This window comes from Rana temporaria, chromosome 3, assembly GCF_905171775.1.
Source record: "Rana temporaria chromosome 3, aRanTem1.1, whole genome shotgun sequence".
NCBI classification, from domain to species: domain Eukaryota; kingdom Metazoa; phylum Chordata; class Amphibia; order Anura; family Ranidae; genus Rana; species Rana temporaria.
In genome coordinates, this window is record NC_053491.1 from 418413592 (window position 1) to 418420372 (window position 6781).

The window sequence follows — 6781 nt, forward strand, 5'->3', positions numbered from 1 at the left end:
AAGAAATAGTAGTGGTAAAAAAAGCACTTGTGGGTTTAACCAATCTTGTTTTTTGTACTATTCTCCTTTAAGGGGGCGTGACAAGGGGTGTGTCCTATGCCTGCATACTTTTGCTGATAGGTGACCCTCATTTCCATCTCTGAGGCCGGATTTACACTTGTGCGGTGTGAATTTCAGCTCTCTTATCTCTCCGTTTTAGATGAAAATTTGGAGACCTGGGAGGGGGGAAGTGTATTGAGGTGAATGAGACAAAGCCAGAAGAGAAATTAACAAATGTGCGAATTAGATGCGTGCCCATAGAAGATAATAAACCTGAATTCGCACCTGAGCCGCACGGCAATGCCTAGAAAACGCACACGTTTTTTTCAGCAATGCGCAGTGCGAATGCATCGCACATATGTGAACCAGCCTCATTAAAATCAATGTATTTTATAATGTTATGCGAATTGGATGCGGTTTAAGCCGCAACCAATTTGCATAGGTGTGAACCCGGCCTAAAGGTTGGGAGGTATGATATTGTCAAAAGTATTGGGACACCTGCCTTTACACGCAAATGAACTTCAATGGCATCCCAGTCTTAGTCCGTAGGGTCTGATATTGAGTTGGCCCACCGTAGAACAGCTTCAACTCCTTTGGGAAGGCTGCCAACAAAGTTTAGGTGTGTCTATGGGAATGTTTGACCATTCTTCCAGAAGTGCATTTGTGAGGTCAGGCGCTGATATGGACGAGAAGGCCTGGCTCCGCTCTAATTCATCCCAAAGGTATTCTATCGGGTTGAGGTCAGGACTCTGTGCAGGCCAGTCAGGTTCCTCCACCCCAACCAAATCATTTGGTGGGGGGGATTATGGTGTGAGGTTGTTTTTCAGAGGTTGGACTTGGCCTCTTAGTTCCAGTAAAGGGAACACTTAAGGTGTCAGCATACCAAGACATTTTCTCCCAACTTTGTGGGAACAGTTTGGGGGTGGCGCCTTCCTGTGCCAACATGACTGCGCACCAGTGCACAAAGCAAGGTCCATGAAGACATAGACTTTACAAGGGTGGTGAAAAATGAACTTCAAGTGCAAAGTTTACATTATAATTGTAACTTAAACATATACTGTAAAATAAATGTAACAATCTAAAAAATTAAAATCCCAAAGTGCTATAATGGTGTAAACCTCCCAATTAAAAAGTTGTCGTGCTTGAAGTTAATTTGTATTGCAATTATCTGTAGAGGGGTTTCCACCATCCCTGCTAGGTTTAACAAAAATAATGATGTCTTATTATCATTTTGATGTGTACTACATGTGAAATCAAATGTCACTGGAATTATTGCACTTGAAATTAAAGCGGGGGTTCACCCAAAAATACATTTTTAACATTACATTCAGCCGAGTTGTCCTAATGACAATCTGCTGTTGTTTTTTTTTTCCGTACATACCGTATTTCACCGCCGCTTCCGGTATGTCTTCTGCGGGACTGGGCGTTCCTATCTGATTGACAGGCTTCCGACCGTCGCATACTGCGCGTCACGAGTTGCCGAAAGAAGCCGAACGTCGGTGCGGCTCTATACAGCGCCTGCGCACCGACGTTCGGCTTCTTTCGGCAACTCGTGACGCGCAGTATGCGACGGTCGGAAGCCTGTCAATCAGATAGGAACGCCCAGTCCCGCAGAAGACATACCGGAAGCGGCGGTGAAATACAGTATGCACGAAAAAAAAAACAAAAAAAAAAAACAGCCGATTGTCATTACAATTAGGCTGAATGTAATGTTAAAAATTTATTTTTTGGGTGAACCCCCGCTTTAATCAGTATGGCAAATATCTAAAGGAGGGGTTTCACCTCGCCTTTAGATATTTATTTTGAGTTTGATGTGTATTATATGTGATGTTACATGTCACAGAGACTTGTACTGTGGTAATATTGAAGTTTATCGAGATTTCCATACATTGGAGGGTTCCACCATTATTGTTATGTTATTGATCAGTAAGTTAGCACTGCACTTTGTTTTTATTGTGGTGTTGGAACACATAACAACAGTGCTTAGTGGCAGGCCTTTTACTGATACTTTTTTCATTTACCTCCAATAGTTTATTGTAATTAGTAGTGTAGTGATTACCTATTATACTAGCATGTGACATTAATAAACATCAACAGATTTTAGCTGTGCCCCACCAGGTCAGTCCCCCATGGACAATATACCTGGCTGTTGAGTTCATCTCCCCATCCCTGCACTCAATGCACTAATGGGCACTGATAGGCAGCACTGTTGGGCACTGATTGGTAGCACTGATACATGCTACTGATTGGCACTGATAGGCACCACTGATTGGCAGCACTGATGGTCACTGATAGGCAAAACTGGCTGGCAGCACTGATTGGCACTGAGTAGCAGCACTTATGGGTACTGCTTGGTGGCAGTGATAGGCAGCACTGATTGGCACTAATAGAAAGCAATGATTGGCAGCACTGATGGGTGGCATCTGGCATTTTATTAATTTTTTGCCTCAAAACGCCCTTAATTTTAGCCTATGTGCTCATACACACAGGGCAGGGGTGTTTAGAGACAGGAAAACAAAGCCCACTGCTAGCATGTCCAGGAGCAGCAACGTTTTGGCAGAAAAAACACTTGATGCGTGTAAATGCATCAAAATACGTGTTTAGGCTCGGTTTACACCGGGCCATGCATCCCACACTTGCTCAGGCACAGAAGACCATTTATTTGAATGGGTTGCTATGCCGTGTTAAATGCACGAAAAAAGGTGCATGTACCTCTTTTTTAAAAATGCGCCCATGTGTTTTCCCATGCCGTTACCGCACCCGAGATCGTGCTACGGGCTGAGATGCCTGGGGGTGCCATTCAAAATGAATGCCAGCCCTGCGCATCTCGCAAGAGCAGTGCAATTTGGTTGCGGGAATAGATGCAATACCGGCAACCAGAAGGCGCAGCCAGCAGTAGTGTGAACCAAGCCTTATGCCGCGTACACACGACTGTTTTTCGGGTTATAAAAAATGACGTTTTTTTTAATGTCATTAAAAACAATCATGTGTGGGCTCCAGAGCATTTTTCACGATCTAAAAAATGGCCATTAAAAATTTCGAACATGCTCTACTTTTTCACAACGTTTTTAACGTTGTCGTTTTTAAGGTTGTAAAAAATGGTCGTGTGTGGGCTTTAACGATGTGAAAAACCCGCGCATGCTCAGAAGCAAGTTATGAGACGGGAGCGCTCGTTCTGGTAAAACTACCGTTCGTAATGGAGTAAGCACATTCATCACGCTGTAACAGACAAAAAAGCGCGAATCGTCTTTTACTAACACAAATTCGGCTAAAGCAGCCCAAAGGGTGGCGCCATCCGCATGGAACTTTTCCTTTATAGTGCCGTCGTACGTGTTGTACGTCACCGCGCTTTGCTAGATCATTTTTTTTTTTCACGATCGTGTGTAGGCAATGTCGTTTTAATGATTGGGTTGAAAAAACATCTTTTTTTTTTAACCCAAAAAACGGTTGTGTGTACGCGGCATAAGTGCTTGAGCGTTAATTCATTTCTATCGCTAGAGATCAATGGTCTCAGACACAAGCTTATTGTACCTGAAGGAAACCATGCACTTGCCCATCTATGCAAGCACAAAAAAAAATGTTGCTGGAATGGCTATTTCACATTGGTGCTTGGGGTGGGGGTGGGAATGCAGTAAAAACTGTTGGCTGAACTTCTGCCCCCTGCAAACTCAGGTTACAGAGTTGGACAAGCGGCACTTGCGATCAATGGGGCCACACCGCAACTGCAAGCCAAATGTGGTGTCCCGCAATGTAAAACTGCCGCTCTGCAAATAAAAGAAAAAAAAGAAAAAAAAAAAGAAAAGGCACTAACACCTTCTGAGCTCCTGCCAGCCGTTGCTTTACTGCCCTTTAAAACGATCCACTTCAGATCACTTTTCAGAGGGCGATAACACTATCACCAGGTTGAAAGAGCCTTATGATGGACCGTTTTCATCAGACGACCCGATCGTGTGTGGGCCCCATCGGTTTTTTATCCATCTATAAAAAAACTAGGAACTTGTTTTAAAATTATCTGATGGTTAAAAAAACGATAAAAAGAAACGAACGTCTGTGGGCACGTCCATTGGTTAAAAATCCATGCATGCTCAGACCAAGTCGACGCATGCTCGGAAGCATTGAACTTCATTTTTCTCAGCATGTCGTTGTGTTTTACGTCACCGCGTTCTGACACGATCGTTTTTTTTAACTGATGGTGTGTAGGGAAGACTGATGAATGTCAGCTTCATCGGATATCTGATGAAAAAATCTTACAAGGTTTACAATTCCTAAACAAATCTATTCTGGGTTTATCCAATAGATGGCAGTGTTTTATACAGTTTCTGTTTATGCTCTAACCGCTTTAACAGAAAACCTGTCACTAGACAAAAGTACAGGAACATCCTTTCAGGCAGATTGGGAAGTTTTTGGCCTCATATACTTTAATTGATGGGCCTAAATATATTTTTTTTAAATGAATGAAAATTCAATGCATGTGTAGCCAGTTTTAGGAGAAGAAGGCCTGGAGACTTGGGTGGATAAGAAGAAATGAACTATCCCTAAGGCATACCTGCTCTTAAATTGTTCATTGCTTTAAACAGTACATCCCAGGAAGAGAATTTTGTTAGAATAGAGTAAAGCCTCATACACATGATCAGATTTCCATCTGACTTTTCAGTGGATTTTGCTCCGAAGGGCGTTGTCCGTGAACTTGGTATGCATACACACAGTAGGACTTTTTTAGCCAACTTTCACCAAATCGCGTGTTTTTTTAGCTCTTTACCGCCATCCTGTTGGCAACTTCTGCTATTGTTGGCTGATCTTTAGCATTGGTTCTGAGCATGGGCGTTTGTACTTTGGACTTAAGTCCGATGGACTTGTGTCCACACGATCGGATTAGCCAATGTAGGACATTTGTTGTCAGAAAGTTTGTCTGTTCTCACAGCGAACATTTGTCCGATGAAAAAGCGAAAAAGTTTGTCTGATTGTCCGCTAAAACAGGTCCATCGGACATTTGTTATCAAAAACTCTGATCGTGTGTATGGGCTTTTGGAGACCACATTTTGCAGAAAAGCCTTGGCACGGCAGTGTGGATTCACATAAACGCAGGCAACAAAAACCTAGCTGTAATTGTATTAAGGAATCTTTGGCAAACAATGGTGATCAAACAGAAAAGTCCAGAACCAGACCTGCACAACCCAAATTGTATCTACAGATGCCCAATTGCTTTCCAATCTCACCAAAATCTTCAGGATTGTTTGCCAATCATTTCATACCTATAGGTACTTTTAGTGCCATCTCCCTTATAGCCTAACTTTAGATATTGGTATAAAAAAAATGGATCCAAATGCCTATTTTATTTACTTAAAGCCATAGGCACACGATGACCCTTCTATCTTCTTCTTCCTGGGGAGTTTCTGCATTACTGTCTGCACAATGTGGACATCAGCTGTTGGTCAGGGGTGGACTGACAATTCATGAGGCCCCAGGGCAATAGAAGATTATGAGGCCCCCAGGCTTACAGATGGCCACCATGCCAGGAGGCAGTGCAGAGGCAGGACAGTTAAAATCTCTGGATTTTCACATCAAAAGCATGTCGGTTTCAGACATATCAGGGACAGATTTAAAAAAAACACAGATTTTTACATACTGTCCCTGGTTTTATTGAGTGGCATGGGGCCCTCGGGCAGTGCCCGAGAGCCCCAATGGTCAGTCCGCCCCTGCTGTTGGTAATGATGACAATTCCAGGTCTTCTTCCATAGGCTCCAGAACTAGGAAAACTCATGGTGGCAGTGAGGGGACCAGTCCCCAAGAAGATAACAGGCAAGAAAAAAATGTCTGGTCCCCAGTGTGGGAAGTTAGCTTGGCTCATAGAGGAAAATGTGACTTTGATGCACTACACTGCAGAATAGATTAAGAAGAGGTATTTGGAATCATGCCCGAGAAGAAAGGTAACTGAAGCAAAATGCACCAATTCAATTTCATTTTTGCCTGGAGTAGGGCTTTCACAACCTGACGACTGCTCACAGTAAATATGCTGCGAGCAGCCGGCAGACACAGGCAAAATCACGTACTTGTATGTCTGCAGCTTCTTCCGGGTTTGGCGGCACATGCCGACTAGGGATGAGTCGAACACCCCCCTGTTCGTGTGAACTTTAGAACCCCGTTAAAGTCTATGGGACTCGAACATTTGAAATCTAAAGTGCTAATTTTAAAGGCTAATATGCAAGTTATTGTCCTAAAAAGTGTTTGGGGACCTGGGTCCTGTCCCAGGGGACATGTATCAATGCAAAAAAAGTTTTAAAAACGGACGTTTTTTCGGGAGCAGTGAATTTAATAATGCTAAAAGTGAAACAATAAAAGTGAAATATTACTTGAAATTTCGTACCTAGGGGGGGTGTAAAGTTCGCATGTGAAATAGCGCATGTTTCCAGTACTTAGAACTGTCACTGCACAAAGTGTAATTTCTGAAAGGAAAAAAAGTATTTTAAAACCGGACTTGCGGCTATAATGAATTGTCAGCTCTGGTCCCCCCAAATTCAATTACCAGGCTCTTCAGGTCTGGAATGGATATTAAGGGGAACCCCGCCGTCAATTTAAAAAAAAATGACGTGGGGTTCCCCCCAAACTCCACCCCAAATGTAAAAAAAAAGGGCGTGGAGTTCCCCCAAAAATTCACAGCAGACCCCTTATCTGAGCATGTTAACCTGGCCGGCTGCAGAAAAGAGGGGGGACAGAGTGCGGCCCCCCCTCTCCTGAACGGTAC